General features: G+C 40.9%; 1 protein-coding gene across 1 annotated transcript in view; it reads right to left on the bottom strand.

The window, feature by feature from the left end:
• Positions 1-22,066: 22,066 nt before the first annotated feature.
• Positions 22,067-27,041, bottom strand: part of IRS1 (insulin receptor substrate 1) — a 61,828-nt gene continuing 56,853 nt past the window's right edge. The window contains exon 2 of the mRNA XM_060016020.1: positions 22,067-22,857. The gene's annotated coding sequence lies outside the window, so the exon portion shown is untranslated. The remainder of the gene's footprint in view (positions 22,858-27,041) is intronic.

Here is a 27,041-nt window from a genome sequence, read left to right as displayed (position 1 = left end):
TTTAATTGGGTAATTTGTCTTTTTATTGTTGACTTGTAAGAGTTCTTTACTCTCAATATCAGACTCTTATCAGATATATGATTTGCAAATATTTTCTCCCATACGGTGGGCTGTCTTTTCACTTCCTTTTTTTTTTTTTTTTTTTTGCGGTATGTGGGCCTCTCACTGTTGTGGCCTCTCCCGTTGCGGAGCACAGTCTTCAGACGCGCAGGCTCCATACGTGCAGGTTCAGCGGCCATGGCTCACGGGCCTAGCCAGCATGTGGGATCTTCCCGGACTGGGGTACGAACCCATGTCCTCTGCATTGGCAGGCGGACTCTCAACGACTGCACCACCAGGGAAGCCCTTCACTTTCTTATTAGTGTTCTTTGAGGCATAAAGGATTTTAATTTTGACGTGGTCCAATTTATCTATTTTTTTCTGTTGTTGACTTGCACTTTAGGTGTCACAGCTAAGAAATCTTTGCCTAATCCAAGGAAGATTTACACCTTTGTTTTCTCTTAAGAGTTTTGTTATTTTATCTGTTACATTAATTTGGTCCATTTTGTATTAATTTTTTTATATGGTGTGAGCATTTGTTGTATCTTGACATTAAATTAAAACCTCCAACTCAGCATCCTGTTACATAAGTAAATCAATTATATTTTTATAAATAGAGGTGGCTAAAAACATCTAAGCCATTAAAGAAAAGGATTTTAAGCACTTTAAAATATTTATGTGTTATAAAAATTAAAGTAGTTATTGGTGTGTACATTATAAATCATCCTTATGTATTAAAAGAGATCCCCTAAGATCCTTATTAGGCAACAGATTATTGACTTTATTTGACTTGCTATTTTTACTTAAAAGCAATGCAAGCAGCATTTCTTTAAAAGTCATAATGCATAACTTTTAATGCATTTGAGTTATTCTAACACTCGATAACTAACTTCTTTAAGGAAAAAATCATTACAAATTAACATATTACTCTTATGGCTATAACCTATCAATACCTTAGGCACACGTTAACAAAATATTATCACTCAAAATTGTTCTTGCCAAAGTGTAGGTGCCTGACAAAGAGAAATAACCTTGTAACATTCTGATTTCTTCTTAAATGAAGTCTTGGATAAGATGAAATGTTAACAAATAGAACTGTTGGTAGACTGCCACTGGAACTCACAGCATTCAGAAATTTATGAAAACATAAGTAGAATACATATCTAATTCAGTGGATGTGAGAGGAGAAATGGGGAAGGAAACTAGAGACAGAGACATATTTTTTTAATAAAAACCTTATGACAGAGGCACCCGAAAAACAATAAAGGACGTAATTTTGGTGTTAGACTTCCTATGTCTGCAACTCAGTTCCACTACTGACCAGTTGTGTGAACTTTAGTGAGTTAACCTTTGTAAAGCCTCAGTTTCTTCCTCTGTAAAATGGGTTTCATGACAGTATCTGTCTCGTAGGATTGCTATGAAGATTGAATTAGTGAATGCAGGTAAGGCACTTAACTCAGTTCCTTGTTTATAGAGAGAACCCAATAAATGTTAGTTTTATTATTTATTATTGTTTTTAAAAATTTTGTACAGCTCCCCAAATTTCTGAAAATTCTTGGCTTCCAGAATTAAATTCCTTTTCCTTGGAGTTGCCATATGGTACATAACTTCAGAATAGGACCCCAAGCAAAACATTTCTGTATACAGGTGAGTTTAGTTGTCCTTTAGTCTTTGGCCATGAATTTGAGGGAACTAATTCCCCACTGGGTGAAAACAAGCTTGGAAGGAACATGAAGTAGTTATTACACAATAAACATGAGGAAAGGCCACCTAAGTAAGAAAAGGGGAGACAAAATAGCCTAAAATGAATCCTATAAATGATAACTAAAGTTGCCAGAGAATCAATAGGAAAACGCAAGGTGCCTTAGTTCTAGCTTAACTCTGACAGTGGGTAAAACAGACCACTAAACCTCTCTGGGCTTCACTTTTCTCACTCGGCAAATGAGGTTTTGGATTTTATCTGATGATTGTTAAAGTTCACTCCAGATTAAACAATCCAGTGGTTACACTTCCAAAATAGTTGTGACCATTCATTTATTTTCAGTTTAATCCAAGACTATGTCAGAAAGCATCATTGGAGGGATTCACTCTTATAGTGAGAGCACATATAATCATAGTAACACAAATTTTTCATTTCTTTTTCAAGTTATCTATCTAATATTTTGAATAGGTAATAGATTCATTTAACTCAGACAACAAAAAGTGCATAAAGGTATACTATAAAAAGCCTTCCTTACCCATTTGGTTCCAATCCTTCCCCTCCAACACACACGCATGTGCACACACACCAGTAACAATGATTTCACTTTCTTATTATCCTTCTGGATATTGTTTATAAATTTATATATGTAAGGCAACACAAACATATGTTTTTTTCTCCTCTTCTACATACCAATAATACATAACACTCTCTTTGACAGGCACCGAACATTTCATCGTGTATATGCATCATAATTTACGTAACTAGTCCCACTGATGACTATACAGTTTTCCAGTCCTTTCTATTTTGTTAAGGAACCTTTTTTCAATCAAAAAAAAAAATGAGTATTAAATGTTATCAAATGCCTTTTCCACATATATGGGGACAAATGACCTTCATAGTTTCAGCTACTGATTTGCTAAATTATTTTCAACTTCCTATCTGAAAATCGTCCTTTTGTCCCTAAAGTAAACCCTTCATTGGGATGAGTTATTTTTTAATGTGCTGTTGGAGTCTGTCTGCCAATATTTTATTCAGGCTTTTTGTCTTGATAGCTGTGTCATACTATTCATGGCTTTCTTTTCGTGCTATTTTTGTTGCGTTGTGAGGACAATACTATCCTGGCTTCATAAAACTCATTTTGAAGCATTCCCCTTTTCTGCTCTGAAACAGCCATTGGACTTATCTGTTCTTGAACGATTTGGTAGAACCTCTCTGAGAAACCATCTGGGCCCGGGGCTTTCCAAGGTTTCGCTTTCACAAACTTCTCTATTTCGTTTGCATTATGTGTCTAGTTTATATTTCAGTTTTGTTTTGCTTTTTCAGCCTCAGGAACATAAAGTTAGATTTATCAGACTCTTCAGTTCATGGCACCTTATCATCACTGGTTTCACAAGGCCCCTCTTATTTATTCTTTCAAAGTATCTCTTCCTTTTCATCCCCACATTCCCTCCCCTTCCGTTCCCCCTCATAGGAGACCATTCTAACATGTTTTATGTATTTCTTTTTTTTTTACTATAATACTGTTTATCAAAGTATTAGATTTTATACATTTACACTTTTTTATCACTTCATATATATTATTATATTATACACTCAGAATTGTCGATCTTTTATCTTAGGACACACATTTTTCTTTTACCATTTTTTTTTTAGTACTCTTATTTTTATCTATTTATTTAACTTTTTTTTTTACATTAGGTCCTTGTTGGTTATCTATTTTAAATACAGCAGTGTGTACATGTCAATCCCAAACTCCCAATCTATTCCTCGCCCCTAACCCTTCCCCCCTTCCCCCCCACAACCATAAGTTCATTGTCTAAGTCTGTGAGTCTGTTTCTCTTTTGTAAATAGATTCTTTTTTTTATAGATTCCACATATAAGCGATATCATATGATATTTGTCTTTCTCTGTCTGACTTACTTCACTTAGTATGACAATCTCTTATGTATTTCTTTATAAAAAAATATATCCTTGCAAACTGTGCATTGTTTTTCTGTGTGCATGGATTCTTTGATTTACATAAAAGCTATTGTGCTACAGTCATCCCACCGGATCCACAGGGTATTGGTTTCAGGACCCCCATGGATACCAAGATCCGATGACACTCAAGTCCTTTGCATAAAGTGGCACAGTGCAGTCAGCCTTGCACATCCATGGATTCAGAACCCATGGATACAGAGGACTGACTTCTGTTTCATTCCATTTGTTACCTTTTTTCTCAAGCACTGTGTTTAAGACCCATCCATGTCACTGTGCAAACATGGAACCCACCGCTTCTAACTGGTGCAGTAAACTCCAAGGTGCGCACCCACTTAATCGTACATCACTACTCTTCCAGTGATGGACACCCAGGACCCCTGCGCCACAAGAGGCTCAGCAATTAATATCCTTGTACCTAGCCCCTTAGGAACCTATGTGAGAATTCATCTGGTGGACTTCCTAATCATAGGGTAAATGTCTACGTAATCTAACCAAAATGGCTGAACAACATACACTCTACGTGTATAAGGATTTCTATGCCATGAGCCCCACTGATTAGTTTTCTAACTGTTGTCAGTCCAATAGGTGTATACCATACACCATTGTTATTTTAACTTTGATTTTTCTTTCTCTTCAAATACTGGTTAGCTTTTGAGGTGTCCTTATCAGGACCCTGCCTGTTCATATCCTTTGCTCGCTTTCTAATTGGACTTGCTGTATCTTTCTTTTTGGTTTTCAAAAGTTTCTTGATTAATCTAGATATTAGTCTTTGGCTTAGCCATCGCAAATACCTTCTCTCATTCTGTCATTGATTTAGTCATGACAAACATCATGTTTAGTCAAACATCATCACTTTGGTCCTGATGATGTTTGTTAAACAGAAATCCTTAATTCTGATGTAATTAAATATCTCAGATTTTTCGTTTATGCTCTCACTTTTGTTATATAATTTTAACAATCTTTCTCTGTTCTAGGTAACAAAAATATTCTTCTGTATTTTTTTTCTATTAAATTTTTCTTTGAAATTTAATTATCTAATGAAATCCATTTAATATTCACCTTTATTTGAGATGCTTGGGATGGATCTACATGTATGTTTCTCCAAGATTTTTCTAAAAACACCTTCACTGGATGTGTAGTGGTGAGGGTTAACTTTATGTTTCAATTTGGCTGACCATGCTGCTCAGATATGTGGTCAGACATTATTCTGGATATTTTGTGAGGGTGTTTTGGCACGAGATTAACATTTAAATTGGTGGATTTGAGAAAGCAGACTACCCTCCACCTTGTGGGTGGGCCTCATCCAATCAGGTGAAGGCTCAAGTGGAACTAAAGATGGACCTCTGCTGAGCGAGAGGGAATTCTGCAGTAAATAGTCCTCAGGCTTAAACTGCAGCACAGGAAGCTCTTCTGTGATCTCCAGTTTACCAGCTCGCCCTGCAGAGTTTGGATATGCCAGCCTCTGTAATCATGCGTTATGACTGTTAAATTAACGTTTGTGAACTAGAGCCCCAGGGTGCTGGACGGTGAACCACAATTCAACAAAAGACCAGGAGACATTGAAATAGAGATGTTTATTACTCATAGGTCCTGGAGGAAGTACACAGCAGACCTCACAGGGCCACATAGAGAGGTCAAGGCAGGGTAAAATACTCTGTAATTTTGGTTTTGTATTCCTCTTTGACTCAAGTGTTACCTAAGAAACTTTTAAAAAAAAATTTCCAGGTGAGTAGTCCTTTTATTGTTTGGGTTTTTTCTTCGAATTTTTTTTTTCCATTACAATCAGGACATGATTTTTGTACAGATGTTACTTTTCAGACTTCCCTTAGCTTTCTCTGTGTCCTAATATATAGTTATTTTTCGGTGAACATTCCATGGCCACTTGGGGGAAAATGTATGCTTTGCATTCATGGGACAGTGTATAATATATATCAATTGACTTTCTCTTGTTAATTTTGTTATTTATATCTTCTACTGCCTTTATTACTTTATATTCACTTGATGTACCATGGACTAAAAGAATGCAGAAAAGTCTCTTCCTATAAAGTATATCTGCCTGTTTTTCTTTGTGCATGTTGATACTCTCTTCTTAGGCTTATGTAGACTCCAAACTGTTAGATCCTTATTCCTAATTGCCCTCTTTGTCATGTTAAACTGTGATACGGTTGTAGTTATAAAGGCAACCAGTAGATCACAATTATTATAGTTGCTTCCTCCCCATTATTCAATTTTATGTTTATACTTTTACTTTAAATATACTATTACTTCTACCATTTGCTTTATCAGCTATAAATTATAAATTTTGTATCTTCACCTGAAAGATCAGGAAATCAGTGATGTACATGACCTCCATTTCATTATACTATCACTATCACCTTGACATCATCAGGGTTGATAACTTTCACATTCAGTTCCATAACAACATATTGGTATCAATCTAAATGGAATCTAATATGATGCCGGTCCTTTCACTGTGCTTTCGATTCTGATTCCCAGCCCGCCCCCACAGGTCTTAGCCCTCAGAAGAGAGGAGGCCTTTGTCCCTGTCCTGGGAGGCTCCACTGCCAGGAGGACTGAAAGGAATGCAGCCAATTGGGAAACTAGGAACTCTGGGTTTGGAGTCCTAAGCAGGAATCTTGGTCCAAAACACAGAGTCGAAGAGCCTGGGAGACTTCAGCATCCAGCAGCAGAGAGAAGGCAAAGCGGTACCAAGCAAGGAGGACTTGTGTGAACACAGCTGATGTGCCTTCCTGAGGACTCAAGGAAAATCTGGGCAGAGACTTTGCAGGCGACATAAATCCTACTAGAATAGACGGAGACACTGGATCACGAAGATTTGGATTTAAGTGGTAAAGTGGTCACATGTAACCCCCCGAGGCTAGATAGGCCTGGGAACATTTAGCCCACATCTGACATTGAAATGTCACTCAGTAGGAAAATACATTTTGCTTGGTAGATAAATAGCAAGGTCTGCTTAAACAGAAATGGGGGATCATAGAGGTTTATATGAAGCTCTTACTCTAATAGATACAGATGTGTACATTTGCCTTGAAAGAAGAATCGAAGGTAGAACTGGATAAAAGAAGGAAATATGCCCTCCTACAGCTACTTACAAGCTTTCTCAGAATAGAATAGCTCATATTGTCATTCTCACCTTTTTACTCTCTGCTGTAATACACACAGAGACACACACACACACACACACACACACACAGTAGCCTTCTGGTATTTTCCTTCAGCACACTCCAGGATTTCACATTCCACCTCCAACTGTCCAAATCCTCCTCCCTCCCTCTCTTGAGTCTTCAGGGGCCGAGGTCCCGAAACGCAAAACCACCTTGTTACAATCCTTTCTTGTTGCCCTCACCCAGAGGCCACGTCTTCCTTCTCTGAATTCCCGTGATAGTTTATCTGTACCTCTCATGGAGCTTATCTCTTTCTGGCTTGTATTATAGTTGTTTACGTGTATGAGACATCATGGTCAAGAGGAAAGGACCACTGCTGGCTTGAGAGTCAGACCTGTCTGAGGATGGATACCAGGTCCTTTGCTCACAAGGTGGGTGGCCTTGGGAAAATACCAACGCTCGGGAGCCTCCTTTTTTTTTGGCAAAATATAAAAGTAATACTCTCTCTCTCATAATTGTTTTGAAGATTGGAGATAGTATACATAAAACACAGTGCTTGGTAAAACACCAAAAAGGTCAATGATTATTTCATTATTTATGATGTTACTTTTGTATTTCTTATGTCCCCTACTAGAGTATCTATTTATCCATTCATTCAACAGATATTTATTGAAAACAGACTAGCATGTCAGGCACTGGGGGCCACATGGAGAAGAAGAGAGTTTGGGAGTGGGTAAAGGCAGAAAGTAAACAAACAAACAAATAAACACAGAGATAGTTTCAGATGAAGATTAGTTCTGTGAAAAAACTAAAAAAATATATGCAAGAGAGCGATAGAGGTTTTGGGAGACAAAGGGTTCTCTGGGAAGGGAGCGTTTGGGCTAAAACCAGGATAAGAGGGAAGCACCTATGAGAAGTGCTAAAGCCAGAGCATTTCAGGAGGAGGGGACGGATCGGTGTGGAGGCTCTGGGTGAGAATGAGCTGACAGCAGGGTGATCCGAGGAAGACATGGTAGGGGGTACATGTGAAGAGATGGCAGGGGCCGGTCCCCTAGGGTCATTGCTGGCTCTGATGAAGGGCAAGGAGTTTTTATTTTTCTTCATTATATCCATTTTTATTTTTGCACTATTGATACACTTTGTGAAGTTTTAAAAAAAATTGGGGGGGTATAGTTGATTTATTATAATGTTGTTCCCATTTCAGGTGTACAGCAAAGTGAATCTGTTATACATCTATATTTGTTCACTCTTTTTTAGCCTCTTTTCCCATATTACAAAGTACATGAAAAGATGCTCAACATCACTAATTGTCAGAGCAACGCAAATCAAAACTACAATGAGGTATCACCTCACACCCATCAGAACGGCCATCATCAAAAAATCTACAAACAATAAATGCTGGAGGGCTTCCCTGGTGGCGCAGTGGTTGAGAGTCTGCCTGCCGATGCAGCGGACACGGGTTCGTGCCCCGGTCCGGGAAGATCCCACATGCCGCGGAGCGGCTGGGCCCGTGAGCCATGGCCGCTGAGCCTGCGAGTCCGGAGCCTGTGCTCCGCAAGGGGAGAGGCCGCAAGAGTGAGAGGCCCGCGTACCGGAAAAAAAAAAGTGCTGGAGAGGGTGTGGAGAAAAGGAAACCCTCCTATGCTGTTGATGGGAAAAAGCATGGATTTTATTCTCATTGTGGTTGGGCGCCTCCTTGAAGGCATGGACCACTGGCTTGTACTCAGTGTTATATCTGCCAGTGTGTTTGCCTCCTGGAGAGACGTTACCCCACCGTCATCCCGCAGACTGTTGTGGCAGAGATAAAGGGAGGGAAGGTTGATGGAAGGGGAGAAAGAGGAGAGAGCTGGAAGGAGGGAAGGAGATCAGAGTACAGACTTCCATACAGACGACTCTGATGGTTCTCCCCTTTGTCGGGGGCTCAAGGAGAGACCGAGGCTGGCCTTGGTGGGTGGAGAAATCTTCATCCTCCTGTGAACATTTGGTGTCACACTGGTCCCCTTCCTCGGGTCGTCCCAGATGATGGTGGGGGCTGGGGAGGTGGGAGGTCGGTGAGAAGCACAGCTCATCGCTGCCTCTGGCTCCCAATGCTGGCAGTTCTGTCTCTCAGGTGACAGATAACAACTGTCAGATGGTCTCCCTGTGAAGCAATAAGCTTCCCCGAAACAAAGTGGCCGGCCAAGCTCCAGAAAACTGCAGTCTGGACAAAACACACAAGCCAGGAAAAAATTAGAAGTTCATGAGGAACTGAACAAAGGACCTCGGGGAAATGCAAGGGGTTAAACGTCAGCACACAATGTTCCCGACGCCCTTGAACGTACAAGGAGAAAACTCATCTCACATCCCTGGTCAAGGGAAAAAGAAACCATGGGAGAAACAAGTCAGTGTTTTGGTAGGAGAACTAAAAATAATGCCATGAGAGGTTGGCCCAGCCCAGCAGTGAAGGGAAAGAGAGATGATAGGCAGTAGGTGAAGGCTAGAAACGAGACAGGGGGAGGGAGCCAGGGCCCGGCCCTTTCGTCTTCCAGAGGGTGCTCCTTTCACAGCCTCAGTGACAGGTCCCCCTGGACACCCTCCTCTGTAAGAACACTGTGGTGAGGAGAATCTAGACGATAAATGAAGCAGAAACAACAGTCTTAAGTATTTTTCTTCTTTAATTTTGGTCTTAAATATAAAAAGAAGTGAGCTCAACCCCAGGGGCCAAGTGGTGCAGGGGTATTTGCTACGAGACAAGCATCTCCAAAAGGCTTACGGATCAGAACAAAATAGCAGTGTTTGAATGAATAAGAAGTGTGAGAGTGGGAGGCTCAGGGACCATATTTGAACCCAACTTAAAGGTGAGCACACCTGGATGGGATGACCGCTTCTAACCTCAGCTCAGATCTTAAAGAAAGTAATGTAATAGTTGGAATGAAAGGCAGAGCTAGCTAATACGTTCATCATTCATAATGTCCAGTTTCCTCATTGGTGCCAGTTTTGTGCTCAGAACGCTGCGTGAGTTCATTTCCGACAAGGGACGCCATGATTGCAATATTCCATCTATGGTTTCATCATAAACCTCCTTGCACCACAGGACTTTTTCACCAGAAAGGTAGGCTGCAGACTTCAAGCAAGGAAGACTCCTTGTGTCTAAGGCCTTTTAAACTTCACAGTTATAAAAAGGTAGACCCCACTGTTCTGGCATGAAGGAAGAGATTTTGTCCAAAAGTTGTAAAAATGTTTAGAATTAAAATTATTCTACAAGGTTTACAATGTATGGGGTACCAGTTATGGGTGAAGCACTATTTCAAGTGCTCTGCATATGGTGAGAATGCCTTGAATGCTCTCCAAACCTCTGCAAAGTAAATGTCATCATCCCTACGTTACAGGTGGTAAAACTATGCCTCCTAGAAGTTGACAATTTTCCCACGGTCTCCCAGTTAGTCAATGGGATTTCCAGGTTGGCCTAGGACTGTCTGGTTCCAACACTACAGCCCTTTTCTAGAACAAAAACTCATCACTCCACAACCACATAGAAAAAATTAAATGGCAGATTTCAACTGCATGGTCGTCTTTGGTGAAAATCTTTGATAATCGATTATGTTTTCATTGGAGGCTCAACATCTTAATGGAACACACTCAGTGGGCATAGTCTTCTTACCTGAAATACTATAGTGTAGTTCCCTAGAGAAGATATTTTGAGTTTATAATTTCCAAAGAGAAACACTCTTTTTAAATTTTTGGTTGAGGGTTTCTTTGTGTCATGAAGATCAACTCCACTGCTGGGGCAGAGAAGAGTAAAAATAGATTTCCCATTAGAAACAAAAAGTAGGAGTTGTTTGTCAGCCCGAAGGAAATTCTTTCATTCTTTTCCTGCTTTCGTTCTTTTTCTGCCAACAACTAAGCAACGCTCATCAGAGGGTGGGTCAGAGCCAACTTCATGTACGGGTAGAGTAGGTGGTTACCTATAAGAGATGCCTTCAGAGAGGTGAGGACGGGGGTCTTAATCCCAGGCCAGTCTTGAGAGCGACAGCCAACCAGGAACCCCATCTCCCAAAAACAAAGGAGAAAAAGTTTAGCTTTGATGAATGTATCCAGAATTAAAATTTTTCAGAAAATCTAGAAATAAGCTTTCTTCATTGCAAACATGCAAGTTTCGTGTCATTGTCAAAGTAAAGTTTTATTTTAAATACATAAAGGGACAAGGGACAAGTTCACCATTTTCCTTTGCAAGACTCAGTGCCTATAAAGCACTAAATCTGCTCTAAGTAAACTAAACATCTCCTACTAAACTTCTCTCCATATGGATACCTAAAACCCCACTATTAGCAATTAGTGTTGTCTCCACTCCAGAGAGACCCTGGGTCCCAAGAAAACATTTGGCAAAGGGGGTATACCCAACCTCAACCCACGTTTAGAGCTGAGGGGAGAAAGAAGTCGGGACAAACTTTACTGACCTACTATTTTGCCCTAGGCCAGTCCCTAATTCTATAAAATTTGCTAGGGCGTCATAAACATTATGAAATTCTGTGATTCTAAGAAACCATCTCTCTGTTTTGAATCTTTAAAGAATTCACTGGAAGTCAGAGTCCCCCCTCCCCAGGAATAAAAAATACACACAGCTATACACGGGAAAAACAGTACATTCAATTTTAGAGTGTTGACAAATTTCTGAACCCCAGGGTAAGATCAGATAATTCTCCTATTTTATAAACAAAGAAGGAGCGAGCCAGAGAGAAGTGCTTTGCTCAAAGTCACTCAGTTAGTGGCAAAGCAAAGATGAGAGCTGAATTATTCCACAGTCACTAGAAGAAACATCCCCATCAGATTCCCATCTGTCAAACATTTCAGCAAACACAAATAGTAAGGTTACTCTATTCAGGAAGAAGTTTGTTTAGCTCAGCCAAACTTATTTTCTTTTTCAACAGATGAAGTAAACCAGATTCAGAGCTCTACTTTTTTTTTTTTTACATATGGGGCATGGGACCCTGATAACTGGAATAGTTGGTGTGTGGTAGTGATGAAAGGGGGATGTAAAATTAAAGGAACAATTTGAATTTAAACCAGAAACATCCCGCTGATGTAAAAAAACAAGTTAGCTATTTTAGATGCATCATTAACTTTTCCTCCTTGAATTTTATGATGGGATGGGGAAGGAGGGGGGCTGTGGTGTGTGTGTGTGTATATGAGTGGTATGATACGGTGTGTGTGTGTGTGTGTGTGTGTGTGTGTGTGTGTATTTGGCTGCCATCTTCTGTGAAAAGCAAATGGGAAGCTCTATTTAGTCGAGCTTCAAGAGGTTAATGAGAGACAGCACTTGCATCCCAACTTAACCAGAAGCCCCCAAAAGCAAAGCGTAGAGAAGAAAGTTAGACTGGGGAGGTGGGAGTGGGAGAGGGTACGGGTTGTGTCCAGCAATGGAACTGCGCCTTGAGAACTTTCCCCGTAGCTGCATAATTAAACATCTAATAATAGCAAAGGGAATATGTGGAAGCCAAAAACTTATTTTTAAATAGATTTATCATTCATCTATTAGCACCTGAAGGCTGAATAAAAGGAAGTCAGCAATTTAAAATAAACAAAACAAACAAAATAAATACAAAACAAAAAAAAGAGAGAATTTTCCACGTGGCATTTCTGACAACCCAGTGTCACAAAAGTATATCAGGATTTCAATGAACATGGATTTTTTATTTTTCCAGTTTCCATGTCTTTGAACCGTTAAACTCTGGAAGTAAAGGTTTGAAGTTCGAGAGAACTGAGTTGGAACCTCAACACTACACTTACCCACTGAGTGACTTAGACAGGTTCCCTTCTAGACCTTAGATTATTTTACTCTCTAAAATGGGGTTAGATGTAATAGCTACAAACCTTTGGGACGAAGGCACATGAGCTGATCCGTGACCAGCGACAGGCGTGTGGCGAAATGCTTGATAAACGTGAGCCGTGCGTGTTACTCGGGTTTTCGCTCTACCTGATCCAGGAGGCGTTCTCAATTCATGGGCAGGAGACTGGGGACCCAAGATTCTTGGCTTTACGTGAGAACGAGTTGTACCATTGAGAGGTAAAAGATTCCGGCCAGCAGTAACCCTTTGAGACTCTCTGATGCTTTCTGGTCTCTTTGAAAGCTGGGTATGGGAGCCTTTCCACCTGGCCGCTCTGATTCCCTCATTCCAGCTTTCTGGTCCTTACAGCTGTCCCATTTCAACACTGTCCCTGTCTCCTACTCGCCACCGTGCTGACTCTCCAGGTCGACCTCAGCAACCCTCCAGGACAGGACTTCCCAATCTGCGCACACACTTCTCACACTGCATGCTGGGCCATGAGAGCACCTCAAACCTCGCCAGGAGAGGGGGCATTAAAGCCCTTTTAGAATCTGTTTTAATCAATCTGGTATAGATACAGTTTTAAAATAAAGTCACATTAAATGCGGGTGGAACAGAAATCCAGTTTTCTTCCCATAAAACAAGGGGTCCAGACACACTGAGATCTGAGATCACTTCCAGAACCTATACAGCAGTGCCAAGAACTGGGTCCTTGTGCCACATCATAGCATATAATAGTTCTCAAGTGATATCACGGGTGTGGTGAATGAATAAGTAGTGGGATTTTATAATTTAAAAATACCAAGGAATTGTGTTCCTATACAATGACAATGTATAACAATGCTTTTTTTTTTTAATCCAATGATCCTCAAATATGTTATCTTCGTCTCATAGGTTATCAGGTATTATCTTCCTGACCTGAATTCATGCTCTTGGCACTGTTTTCGTTCTTAGCACTGCAGCTGATGACGAGTTGGAGAAAGAGACTGGAAGAGGATGCCTGTTTACTGTCTCTCCTATTGGTCGAGGTCCTGCCTGCTGTTCTGAAGACTGACCACGGTCTACTTTGAACCTCTTTTGGAGTCTCTTAGGGAAACCCAACTTCTTTGAAAACAATAACTTTTAACTAATGATTTCTCCTTTTTTTTTTGGCTGTTAATCTAGAAAAACTGAGGCAACAAAAGGAAAAAGTATCATCCGAGATTTACTCTGCTTCAGCTCTGCGTGCCTAACGGTAAAAGTAGTTTAGTGTTAAAGAAGTCCTTTTAGCACTTCAAGGATCAGCTCCATAGGGATTCAGAGACAGTAATAAACTCTGTCCAACAGCGCTGTAATTGTGGCAAGAGCACTCCAGAAAGCCCCTTGAGCAGATGCAGGAGAATTTCAGAAGCCCAGGGCCAAGGGTCTTTGCCTCATCCTAATTCTCTCTCTTAAAAAACATCTATTGGGCTTCCCTAGTGGCGCAGTGGTTGAGAGTCCGCCTGCCGATGCAGGGGACACAGGTTCGTGCCCCGGTCTGGGAAGATCCCACATGCCACGGGGCGGCTGGGCCCATGAGCCATGGCCGCTGAGCCTGTGCATCTGGAGCCTGTGCTCCGCAACGGGAGAGGCCACAACGGTGAGAGGCCTGCATATCACAAAAAAAAAAAAAAAAAAAAAACAGAAAAAAACAAACATCTATTACAGGGCTGGGCAAACATTTTTATAAAGGATCAGATAGGAAGTGTAGTACTTTGGGGGCCATTTGTTTTTGTCACAGTTACTCAGCACTGCTGTTGTAGTGCCATAGGCAATACATAAATGAACGAGCAGAGCTATGTTCCAATAAAACTTTATTTACAAAAACAGGCAGCCGGACTGGATTTGGCTCACAGGCCATAGCTGGCTGACCCCCGACTGACTGATCACGGAGTGTTGAGCTGTATGGTAATACCAGCACGTGGGGATTCACTAAGATTCTCACCCAGCCTCTCCCCACCCTTTTTTTCTTTGGCTGCACCGTGCGGCATGTGGGATCTTAGTTCCCCCACCAGGGATCGAAACTGTGCCCCCTGCATTGGGAGTGCTGGTTCCTAACCACTGGACTGCCAGGGAAGTCCCAGACCCCCCTTTTTTAAAACAATATTTTGTTTTCTTTCTCATTATGAAAATGAGACATGATCATTATAAAAACTTACAGAAAAATAGAAAAGATAAAATAAAAATGATGCAAGAGGGAGGAGATATGGGGATGTATGTATATGTATAGCTGATTCACTTTGTTATACAGCAGAAACTAACACACCACTGTAAAGCAGTTATACTCCAATAAGGATGTTAAAAAAAAAGCATCCATCAAACATACCACTTTTTAATATTTTGAGATATTTTGTTTTGTTTGGGATTTTGTTTGGTAGAATCAAGATAATGCTGTATTTACAGTAAGTGCAAATTTACCTAATTCTCGCATTTTATGCTAATTCCTATGTAAGTTTAGACTAATTTTACTAATTTCTACTTTATAGATTAGTTTTTCAGGAGCCATGAGCAACTCTAGTGATATCACTTCTCTCACATTTACAGTTAGAGGTTGTGGTGCTTGAGATTTGGAGCAACTTACACAGAGAAGGGAGTGGAAAGGATACTGCCTACTGACTGCCAGTAACACATTCCAGTAAGGTCAGTGTGTAGAACAGCCCCGCAGAGAAGGAGTGTGTGTGTGTGTGTGTGTGTGTGTATGTGTTTGTGTGTGCACACACGGGCGCGTGTGTGTTTTGGGGAAACAACTTGTTACTAATATCGTTTCCTGAGGCCCCTGTTAAAATCTCTATGTCATAATAAGCCTGTCAGGAAATTCTGTAGAGGTAGTGTACAGTCCAAGGTTTGAGAAGCACTGTGGGTTCACGGGGTTCAGGACATGCCACCCCCAAATACAGCCCTTTGGCATACTGAATATTTTAAGCTGAAGGAGTTTGAGAAGACAGCAGCAACAGGAAGGTCACTCTGACCTTCTCTCGCTGTCCGCCCCTGAGACAGGTCATAAAACCCTCATGTGAGAGGTGCCCTCCCTACACTCAGGAAAGGAGCAACCTTATCTCCAAAGACAAAGCGACGCCGAGAAGAATGCAAACAGACAGGACTTGCTAATTTTCCCCCAGTTCAGTATGCTAACCTCACACTCCTTAACCTATCATATTCCTCCACGAGGGTCCGCGCTCCATCAAACCCAGCACAAAAATACTCGGCTAGCTGTTCCTTCAGGTCCTTAGGAAGGCTCCGTGTCATGTAAAAACGCATATGTATAAATTTATATGCTTTTCTCTTGTTAATTTGTCTTTGTCAGTTTAATGTTCAGACCCAGCCAGGGACCTTAAGAGAGTCAAGGAAAAACTTTCCCTCCCCTGCAGGGTATATGAGAGAGGGGATTCCTATATTGAGGAAGCTTTGACCATTCTCTCACTTCAGGTCAGGACTCTCTCTAGCTCAGATGACCCCACTTTTTCTCCTATTGCCCATCTTGGTCATTTATCTAATCATCAGTTTCCACACCAGGGAAGGTAAGGAGTTCTGATTTAATGAGTTTACAGGAGGCAATATATAGAAGCTGATGCCTAAAAATACAGGTGCTTGGATATCTTTGTGGCTTTCACATCTCACCTACTGTCCTGCTATGTTCCTAAAATAAAGTTCTCTCTATTGTGTTGCTGAAGAGGGTGAACTTCTTGAGGGAACAAATGGGGAATCACAAAAAGACTTTGGACAGGAATGAACTAAGCTAGACACAAAGATAAAGAACGGAAATAAGTGTAATAAGGGTCTGTTACTGGGTAGGGTAAAAATGATAAGTTGGAGAGAGGTTTCCTCTCTGGCTCATGTGAGATCATATTTGCTCAGCAAGTTAGTAATACAGGGAAGCTGTAGTGATAGTGTTTTTAATGTAGAGAATTTAATTTTTTAAAGAATTTGGAAACCAGAGACTTGCAGTGGCATTGATGGGAATACAAGCTTAGCCATCAAGCAGTCCACGGGTGAGAGGCTGCTGCATCCCATAGTATCCCTTGACCATAGTCATGCCCCTTCTCTCTTCTGCTTGCCTGTCTGGGGAATACAGAAATGATAGATGATAGTATCTACCTCTGGGTTGCTGAAAGGATAAAATGAGATAACCGCTGTACATCCTGGTGACTCATCTAGAATAAATGCAGAATAAATGCTGCTCTTGTTTATAATAGAATCAGTGAGGTAATTACAAATTCTCCTTGCCTGTTCGTTCTTGCAGGCATTTTATTGACATTTTACTTGCCATAGTTTGTTTCTGTATATGTGTGAAGATAATAAGACAATTATGCTATAAATTGCACCATTAATTCACTCCAACTAGACTTCCCTCAAATTTATACTAATTAGTGATGTTTACTTGTAATTTCAATAGAAGTTAGAGTGATGTTTGCTTTGCAATACCACTGGCAGGGAAAAAATCAGTTTTGTTTTTTTAAAGAATAAATGGAGAAAGCTAATATAAAGTGAAGATGAAATAATGACTTCAAGCATTTATTCAATCATGTTGCATGCTACTTCTTAACAATAAAAATTTCATTTACTATGCGTGCCAGGTAGAAGGAAGACGGGCCTGGTGCACCAAATAAGGATAAGGAAAGACAGAAAACTCCGTCTTGTCACTCTCGTGGAGCGCCATGCTCGTTAAAAGTAAATAAATTAAAAAAATTAATCTCGAATCTGTTTCCAAAATGTTCAGTAATTTGAGTCTACCCTAACAAACATAGGCCACGTCAATCATCTATTTAAACTGTTTAAGCAAGAAAGCTCAATTTGGGAGGAATGGGGGAGTTGCCTGTTTGTTTATTGGCAACGGGGTTTATTATTTTCAAAAATCATTGGTGTTCTATCCATTCCAGCGGTGAAACGATCCAAAAGGCTCCCCTTGCACAGAAATCTGAATTTTCCAAACGTGCCAACCACAAGAGTCACCTGTTTAGACATACTTTCCCAGACAGCTCGAGGAAATCAGCATGTCGAGTAAGTGGCTCTAGTCATCAGACAAGTTTGGGCAACACTTCCCTGCAGCGGTTCTCAGCCCTGACCTGTACTGGAGTCTCCTGGAGAAGATAAAAAGCAGCGGCAGCAACAACAGATGCCCAGCCCCCTTCCCAGACAAAGTAAATCAGCCTCTCTGGAGTTGGCCTGGCCACGGATGAAAAATTTTCAAAAGCTACCCAGACGATGCTAACCATCTCAGACCCCGTCCAGAGGTCCCCTCCAAGGCAACCTGCATCACAACAAGAGCTTCGTCGAAGGTTGACAAGGCTCTTCTAGTGCCTCTCAACAGAACACATACCTTTCCACCCCAGGGAGGATAGATGTTTGCTCCCCTCTCTCTCTTCCCGTCACACCACCACCACCAAAAGCAACTCACAATCTTGTCAGAGGTCTTTTTCTTTATATTCTTGGCCATTGGAAGCCAAGTGAAGAGGGACAGGATGAGGTAAACCTATCCATTCCAAAATCATTCATTAAAGTATGTTAAATAGTGTCACACTGCTCTTACCCAATCAAATGCCCCGGAAAACTTGAATTGGCAGTTTCTGTTTCATGTCCCATAATCAAAAACATGAAGGATCACTAGCGTTCGCGTCCGTGAATTCATTTAGACAGTTTTCTTTAATTAACGATGAAGACACTACAGTTCTAAGTACCAGACAGAATCGGGGGGGGGGGGGACTGAAAATAAGCATAACACTATAAAGAAAACTTGGGAAAAGTGAATCTAAATAAAAATATATACCTGGCCTGGTATCCATTACATATATACATAATACATATGTTATACACATATATACAATAAATGTTTTGGTAGCGATACAGACCATGCATTGGTCCTTCTGAACACAGATGAAGTAGCACCGTAAGCAGCACCACCATCTTAAGATGATAAACCAAACTGCACATACATGAAACGAAAAAATATATATGTATTTAATTTGGCCCACCCTGTAGCCAAGACGTGTAAGGAAAGAACCTTGTAAGAAAAATGGTTCCGGGAACTACATTCTTAAGTCAATAGCAAAGTTCTAAAAAGAAAAAAAAAAAAAGCACTAAAGATGTCTATACAAATACAGACAAGTTTTCCTGTGTACTGAATCTGTCCTATCGTGTGGCATATTGGTTAACACTGGAGAAATTAACAACAACAACAAAGGGAGAGATTTAAACGCCAGGTGAATAGCCAAAGTCTATAATACCAGATCCCTTGGTGTATACATCACAGATGCCAGCATCAATGAACTAGGAAAGGAAGACCACTCTCCAGCTATGCCCTATGTTTTTCTAATCGTATTAGCTAATTCTAAGCTCTTGATTACTGATAAATTTCATTAAGAGTAGGTTAAACACCTCCAACATCATTCCACCACTTCCCAGTACCTAATTTAATGCTCTGGTTACAAGTAGAGAAGGAATTCAGTATGCCATCTGACCCACACCTTCTCTATCCATCCTTAGGAGACTGATTTACAGAGCTATAGAAGGACCCCCATGATCTTCTCTGACTTGGCTTTGGAAATGACCAACGGCACCAAGTGTTTAACCCCTTGATGTCTACTGACCACAAGGCTCTCTTTGCCCTCCATGACTAAGCTCACAGAGTGGAGGTCGTTGTCTTACATCTGGCAAGGTCATATTTCCTCACATCCCTAGAAGTGTATGCTTCTTCCTTTCCAATTTCTCAGCAGCCTATATAAATGCAGCATTCATACTGCAACTAACATACATGAGGTCCTAGGAACACTTACTCCCCTGTCAAGTCCTTGCAAAGGAGCAGGTTTCTATCTGGTCTCTATCCATTCTCCTTCCCATGCCTTCCAGAGGGTCCTGTCTCTCCCCAGTCAAGGTCTTAATTACTGCAGTGTTTCTGGTTTCCATGCCTCCTTGTGTGACGGACTGACCTACAGAGCCCTGACAAAGCAGTTGGAACGTTGCACATGAATCTCATTTTTCGTGGTTCTGTTATCAGTGGATGATGAGCTCCCCTCCCCCATTTTGAAACCATCTGCAGTGAGTAAAAATGAAAGTTTTCAACTACACGGCATATGGCATTCAGGATGCAAGATTGAACAAAACAGGGCCTCAGTATTGTCAAATACTGTTTCTTATAGTTTAGTAAAGCTGTTTAATACTTTAAATGTCTCAGATTTAAAAGACAGCTAGGAGGCAAGCGTCAGCACAAGAAAAGTTAAAAATCTCTACTTCTGGCTAGATGATTTTTTAGAAAATCCATTTTTGCAGTCAACGTAGATTAGTCAAGAGAGTCCCTGACCTTTGAAAGTTAGCGAGAAACAGCCACAGATGTAACATCGGCACTGAATTGTCATTATTGACTCAGGTGGTTGATCATTAATGGATTCTCTTCACTTTTAGCTGGTTCTAGGACTTTTATTTTCTTTTGCTCAGAATAAAGATATCATCAAAGTCATGGAACATATTTGTTCTTTCCACAAAGGAGAATTTTAAAACTCTGCCTAAGTCTCTAAGAAAGAACACTGTAAAAGGTTGGTCTCATGAAGAAAAGCCACTAACTTACAGGTTAACCAGAGGCCACTAGAAGTCCCATTCATGTAAGCCTTTGGCTGGCCTACAAATACTTTGAAATGGATAAAAGCCAAGTCTCCTGAATAGGAGCTGAACACAAGGACTTAGCAGCTAAAGGTCAACCCCTCATGTAGACAGAGCAAGAGTTTTTGCCTCAAATACCAGCAACTTCCAGTTTTTTAAATGGGCGAAGTTTGATACCACCGGAAAACCCAGCTCAGGGACCACTAGAAGCAGCTTAAATAAGAACGCCTACCTTGATACTGTTTGACTCAACAAAACGTCAGTGAAACAGAAACCAAGAGATGGCTTTTTCCAGTCTGGTTCATTTCTTGTTCTCACCCAGAATATGTGTTAACCCCACAGGCAGAGGTATCTTGGTAATACATATGCAAAGTTTAGGTTCCTTGAGAAATAATAACTACCTTTACAGGAAAATGGGTGGGACTGACTTTGTTCATTGATTTCTCCTTAATTACTTATGTCTTCAACGGAAGAGAGTGGACAGCTTGTCTCCTTCCTACACAAGCAAGAGTATGAGTCAAAATACTTGAAAAATGAAAGTTAGACTAAGAAAGTCTTTTTTATAAAGAGTAAAAAAAACAACAAAAAACTTTCATATCAAATTTTTAAAATCGGTAGTGTTCTCTCCTAACAGGAAGTGATGTCATTCGGTAAGTTCCTTGAAAACAATGGATTCTTATGACTACAGACCTATTTATCTTAGAAATTGATGAGCATGCAAACGATTAGAATCTGCAACAATGAACATTGTACAAGAGTCTGTGAGGTACATGCCATCCGTCTGAGTTAACAGTAAACACAGGCCTCAGCAGGGTGAGGGGTTCCATTGATCTCCACTCCCTTTTGAGTAGAGCAGGGGGTACCTGACCCATTGATGAGCAGCCACTGCAATGGCCCCCAACCCTGGCCCCTTCCTGGCAGCCCCTCTCCCCGCCAGGGGGATCAACCCTTCAGTGAAAGAAAATGTTGCTCCTCTCAACAGCAGGGCCGGGACCTCCTGAGGGAGAGTTTACATGGACTCCGGGGGAGTCTGATACTAGCCTTAATTCACCGAACCTTTAGGAAGTTTCCTGGTCAAAGATTCAAAACTCTGTAGGCAATTTCTTGAAGTACGTCCATTGCCATTTCTTTTTCACAGGGAAAAATTCCAAGATGTGTGTACTTTCCAAACAAGAAAAGGATTAACATTTTCACTGCTGGCTAGATGTTTCCATAGCAGGTCATTATGCTTTGATGTGCTCTCTGTGCCCTGGGTTTATTAACTAATCACGCATAGGCCAGAAGCCACCAGGGCAAATGGACCAAATTACATTCAGTTAAACAATGTAACACTGGACATTCTCAGAAAACATGAGATAAGAGTCTTAAGGAAAGTGACATGTAGCCCTGGTCATGATAAAAAAAACACGTTCTGGAATTTTAATTTCTGGTTAGAAACGAAAGAAAAGTATTCACTTGTCTTACATCTTTCTAGAGACAGTGCAGGAAATGAAAGATCCTAACGTGTGCAACAGAAAAAAAAAATGGTGGCAATGGAACAGGAAGCTTACAGAAGTGGGGGAGGGGAGAAGAAAAGATCAACAGTCTCTAGTTTATTATGAATAGAAAGAAATTTCCAGAATTTACAAACACCCACATTGTTCATTCCAAAGAGAGCTTTTGATTCGAAGGGATCACCCATGTCGCCTCCTCTTTACAGTATATACAATGGAAGACACTGAATGCCTTTTCTTGTAATTTTGCTTCCATTCAATTGCCAATTTTAAGCTGACACTTGAAAATACCCAGTAGAATATACCCTTCTTCAGTTTAATTAACATGGCCTATTGCCTTACAGAAAAAAAAAATACGAAATTAAGATCAGCTCTTGAAAGGATCTCAGCTCAACATCAGGGCTATATTACAAGAGATAGTATCAGCAAATAGAACTATACAATTGAGAACCATCTATGGCACTATGATTCTTATTATATTACTTTTCTGAATTACAATCTTAAAACAAGGATCGTACCCTATTCTACTCTTGTTAGCCTTGTTTTAAGCGTTTGCTCCACTCTTTACAACAGAACATTGTATACCTCAGTTCCACATCCCAAAAAAAGATGTGCTGTAAGAAAAGTTACATTTTAATTAAAAAAATTACACTTATAAATCAAAAACCTATGTTAAATATTTAATACTCTCTCCACCCAAAGCAAACAGTTCCGTATGAAATAATTTACAATGATGCTCTGTCGTACACGGTTTCAGCAGCAGATGAAATGTGTCTTGTAAATGCAATGAGCGTAAACCCATTCTCTTGTGGCACGGTGGGGGGCACATCAGCTCATGTGGCCAGCTAAGTCCTTAAGGTCGAAGATGAAGTTTATGCAGACTCATTGTTCTGGTGTCACAGTGCTTTTTTCTTGGCACGATATAGAACGTGCAGTTCAGTCAACAAACTCCTGAGGATTGTGTAAAGTAAACAAACTGAAATGGGTGCATCGTACCATCTACTGAGGAGGAAGATGTGAGGTCCTGGTTGTGAATCATGAAATATTTAGAGTCTGGGTACCCATGAGTTAAAGGAGGATTTGCTGAGGTCATTTAGGTCTTCATTCTGAAAAGGAAAACGAAAGAATTCGTCACCATGGGCATCTCAAAACGCACGTTTGATAGCTTTTTAGGGTTCTTCTTTTAAAAGGGGCAGCACCTTTTAAAAGGGGCAGCTTCAGATAAACTGAAGCTCCAGGCACAAGCAGTACTGAGGACTTCAGTACAATCAACAAACTGTACTTAACTTTCTTTCAAAATGCAAGAGTCTAAAGCAATCACAAACTCAAAATAGTCAATATTAAGTCAGTAAACCAATCGATGTGATTTGGAGGTTTCAGAAGTTTAGCAATACGAAACACTTTGATGTTCTTATGATCAAAACAAAAATGCCCACTGCAGCATTTGTGTAAAACAACTACAAAATATGCTAAGCAGGTTACAGTCAGGCCAGGCTTAATCTTCTTTTGGTTAAAAGTCAACTACAGACTTTAGAATTTGAAGTTGCAGGGTTTAACATTACAAAATCTGAAATCGGTTTTTAACCTGACATCGGTTGACAGGAGAATTTTAGATGCAAAAGGAGATCCAAGCAAAAGAGACCTAGTTAACCATTAACTACAGAAAGGGGTTCCGATTTAGGTCTAACAGAAATAAGTTATTCTGGCAGAAATACAACATTTCTTCTATGCAATTTAAAAAGTCAAACCTCAAGGGGTGCTTCCCATTCCCCTCCAGAGAGGAGACACCTTTTCAACCTCAAAAGCCTCTTTTGTTCTCAAGTCTTAACATTAGATAATCCTTCTGAGGTCCCCATTTTTCATGCATCCAAAAGGTATCTATAAACATCAATATTCATAGAATGTCCTGAGCAGTAGATGGCACAGAGTAGCTAATCAACATACCTGTTGAATGAGTAAATGGTTGCATTAAGTACTGTGGAGGATACAAAGGTGAATTCTGCTATAGGCTCTGCTTTCTAGAAATTCTAGCAAGGAAGGTAAGCTTCACTTACAGACAGACGGAATGCAAAGTAGAAACAGGGTGAATACCATGATAGAGGCACATAAGCAAAAAGCTCTGGAGGTATGGAGGTGGGAAGGACACTTCTAGCTAGGAGAGGAATGGAAGCACCTCGTTGACACACTCGGCTTGGTTTGGCAGAAATGGAATAGTCTGGGGATGTGGAAACAGGGATGGTGTTTCAGTGTTGCATCTCCAGAGCCCAGCACAAGGGCTGGTACCTAGCAGGAACTCACTAAATATGAGCAGAACGAATGAAAGGGACAAGGCAAACTTCCCACTGGGGGCGCAGGACAAAACGAGGCCCCGTGGGATGAGAGCCCAGCCCTGGACAGGCCAAGGGAGGAATGTGATTTTGTCGGAGCACAAGATATCTGCAGAGGGGTAGGAGGAGTGACGTCTACAGACGCAGGTTGGGGTGGGCGGTGAGGAACCTTGAAGGACAGGCCGAGACGTCTTTTTTTTTTTTTTTTTTTTTTTTTTTTTTTTTTGCGGTACGCGGGCCTCTCACCGCTGTGGCCTCTCCCGTCGCAGAGCACAGGCTCCGGACGCGCAGCGGCCATGGCTCACAGGCGCAGCCGCTCCGCGGCATGTGGGATCTTTCCGGACCGGGGCACGAACCCGCGTCCCCTGCATTGGCAGGCGGACTCTCAACCACTGCGCCACCAGGGAAGCCCCGAGACGTCTTTAAATAAGTGAAGGGACCACAAGGACATGCTTTGTGATATGATCAACACGCAAGCAGTAACGATCCAGGTCAGCCACAAGGACAGCGATAGTCTAGAAAATCCACACGAGGTAAATGTTGACCAACGTCACTTTTTCTTTTCTCTGCCTCTCCTCTTTGGAGGAGAGTATGGCTGGGACCAGCCAGCATTCACCATGTACAGAATGGCTTTCAGGGAGGTTGAAATTTGCCAGATGAGGACTCAGTTTTACCAGGAGATTTCTGTTCATTTCACAGTCTTAACTCCGCCCCTAAATGACAGAGAAAGTCTATTTTTCTACTTACAAATAAAGCCTTGACATGGAGACACCAAGGTAAAAAAAACAAACAAAAAAAAGCACTCCAGGCTTATCTCTTTAATTGCCAGAGAAACAGGATTTACTGTGAAAGCTACAAGGGAAAGAAAACCTGGCCTTTCAAAACTGTACTTTCAAGTTTCTCCTGAATTCATACTGCAATCTACCAAAATGTTCCTACCGGGATATCTACATACAGCTTAACACAGCTTCATACATCCTGGCCTGAAATTAAGTAGGAAGGCCATAGTTTATTACAAAGGCTTGAGACAAACAAACCAACCACCAATTTATGTAAAATGGGGGAAAAGTTAAGGGTGCACAATGTGCTTTTCATCTTACATCTGGCTCTCATCCAGAACAGCTGAATGAACAGCTTAGCACAGGAACAAACTATATCCAGTTGTGTCATCACATGTGCCAACCTGCATGGATGCAGAAAGGCAGAAATGGGGGGCCCTTCGAGGAGAGAAAAAAAAAAAATGGCTTCGCCAGATGCTGAAATCTATTGCTTTGGGCCACTCAGAAGCCATCCTTGTAATTTTCCACAAGTAGTATGTTCAAAGAGCAGGAAATAAAAGGATATAACAATTCCTTCATATATCTTCCACTCCAAAATCTCGGCATACTACTTTTCAAAGCCTTTATCGTAAATCCTGATCAACGTATGTCTCAGCCACTAACGCTACCTACCGGCACCATCAACTTAGGAGTCTAGCAAAAAGTTAAAGTGGGAAAGTGGTAGGCAAGGCTGACATAGAGGAAATGGGAACAGAAGCTACAAACAGACGATAGAGGCCTGGAAAAATTTAAAGAGAGAGTCTGAAGTTCACAACTGTTTATCTTTGTGCAAGGGTGTGTGTATGTGTATGTGTGTGTCTGTACATAAAGTTTAGCTACTGAGTAAACGACAAAGATTTTTAACAGACATCCTCAGTGAGGACTCTTCCTTCCTGCAGCCACCTTGGTGTCTGCATACTTATTCCAATCATGTAGCCATTGTTCGAAGCATTTTTGGAATGCCTTCCTCAAGTCCCATTTCTTTCTTGCAACTGCCTTCTCAGCCTTGGGCATATTCTTCTGAATGGTCTCTATAGCAGCCAGTTTGGCCGTCTGAGGGCACATTTGATCTTTGGAGACAGCCAAAAAGCTTTGAGAGCCAAATACGGTGAGTAAAAGAGCTGATTAAGCTGGATAATGGTTCGCAGCGAGGTATTATCGAAAGCCAAAGAACTCCAAACACTGAAGTTCCAAAACCATAGCTGTTTACCATTGCTGTAATGAGTTTGGTCGGAAAGGAACTCTCCTAACACTACACACAGACCTTAGCAGATGCCTCCTGGGACTTCAGTTCATCTGTCTATATGCCCGCCTCCACACACTTGAAATGAAGAAGGGCTGCGCTTGAATGAAACAACTTACTTGAAGAAGGGCAACCGTGTATATTTGTTTGCATGCAATATAATCGCTATTCATACATCTTTGTAACTTGGGAATATGTAAAAAAAAAAAAAAAGCAATACTAGCCTCCCACAGTCATTAAATGCAATAAACATCTGTTGAGTGACAAATTAAAAAAATATACAACGATAAAGGCTGTAACGCACGTGCTGAAAAAGAAGACATGGGTAATGTGTGTTGAATGCACGTTATATCTACAACTCCAATCGACTCACAACCAACCATATGAGGCAAATATTGCTACGATGTTTTACAAAAACTCATCTGTAGCTCTCATAAACTGGAAATGGAAAAAGCAAAACATATCCTTGGAGAAGAGCTGTGCAAATATCAAATGGTGATGTTCCTGTTATACATTCTCTCTAGTTACATCACTGGGGAATAACTTCTGAACCCAGAAATACGATGCACCTGTCACAAGATTTAGTAGCAGGAAATTACATTTTGACAAAATTTCATCACCACATCAGCATCTACGGTCCGCGTGTGTCTTCTCACAGGATAAAACCCACCTAATCCTGTTGCCAGTAATGAAAAATGTAATTTTTAAAGCATTATCAAATAAGTCAACACTTGGGCAATGCTGCTTGAGACCTATGGATTATTGCACTATTGTATCCAGCAGGAATTTACATCTTCTGGACTCGACCCACTTAAACTATGCCGGCTAGAGCTGAAAAACAAAGCTTCCGCTTCCCTTCACACTATCTCAGCCTACTGATTCGTCTCCACTGAGTAAGCTGC

This window comes from Delphinus delphis, chromosome 7 (genome assembly GCF_949987515.2).
Source record: "Delphinus delphis chromosome 7, mDelDel1.2, whole genome shotgun sequence".
NCBI lineage: Eukaryota > Metazoa > Chordata > Mammalia > Artiodactyla > Delphinidae > Delphinus > Delphinus delphis.
The sequence above is the reverse complement of the archived record's forward strand: the minus strand, read 5'-3'. Positions and strand labels throughout refer to the sequence as shown.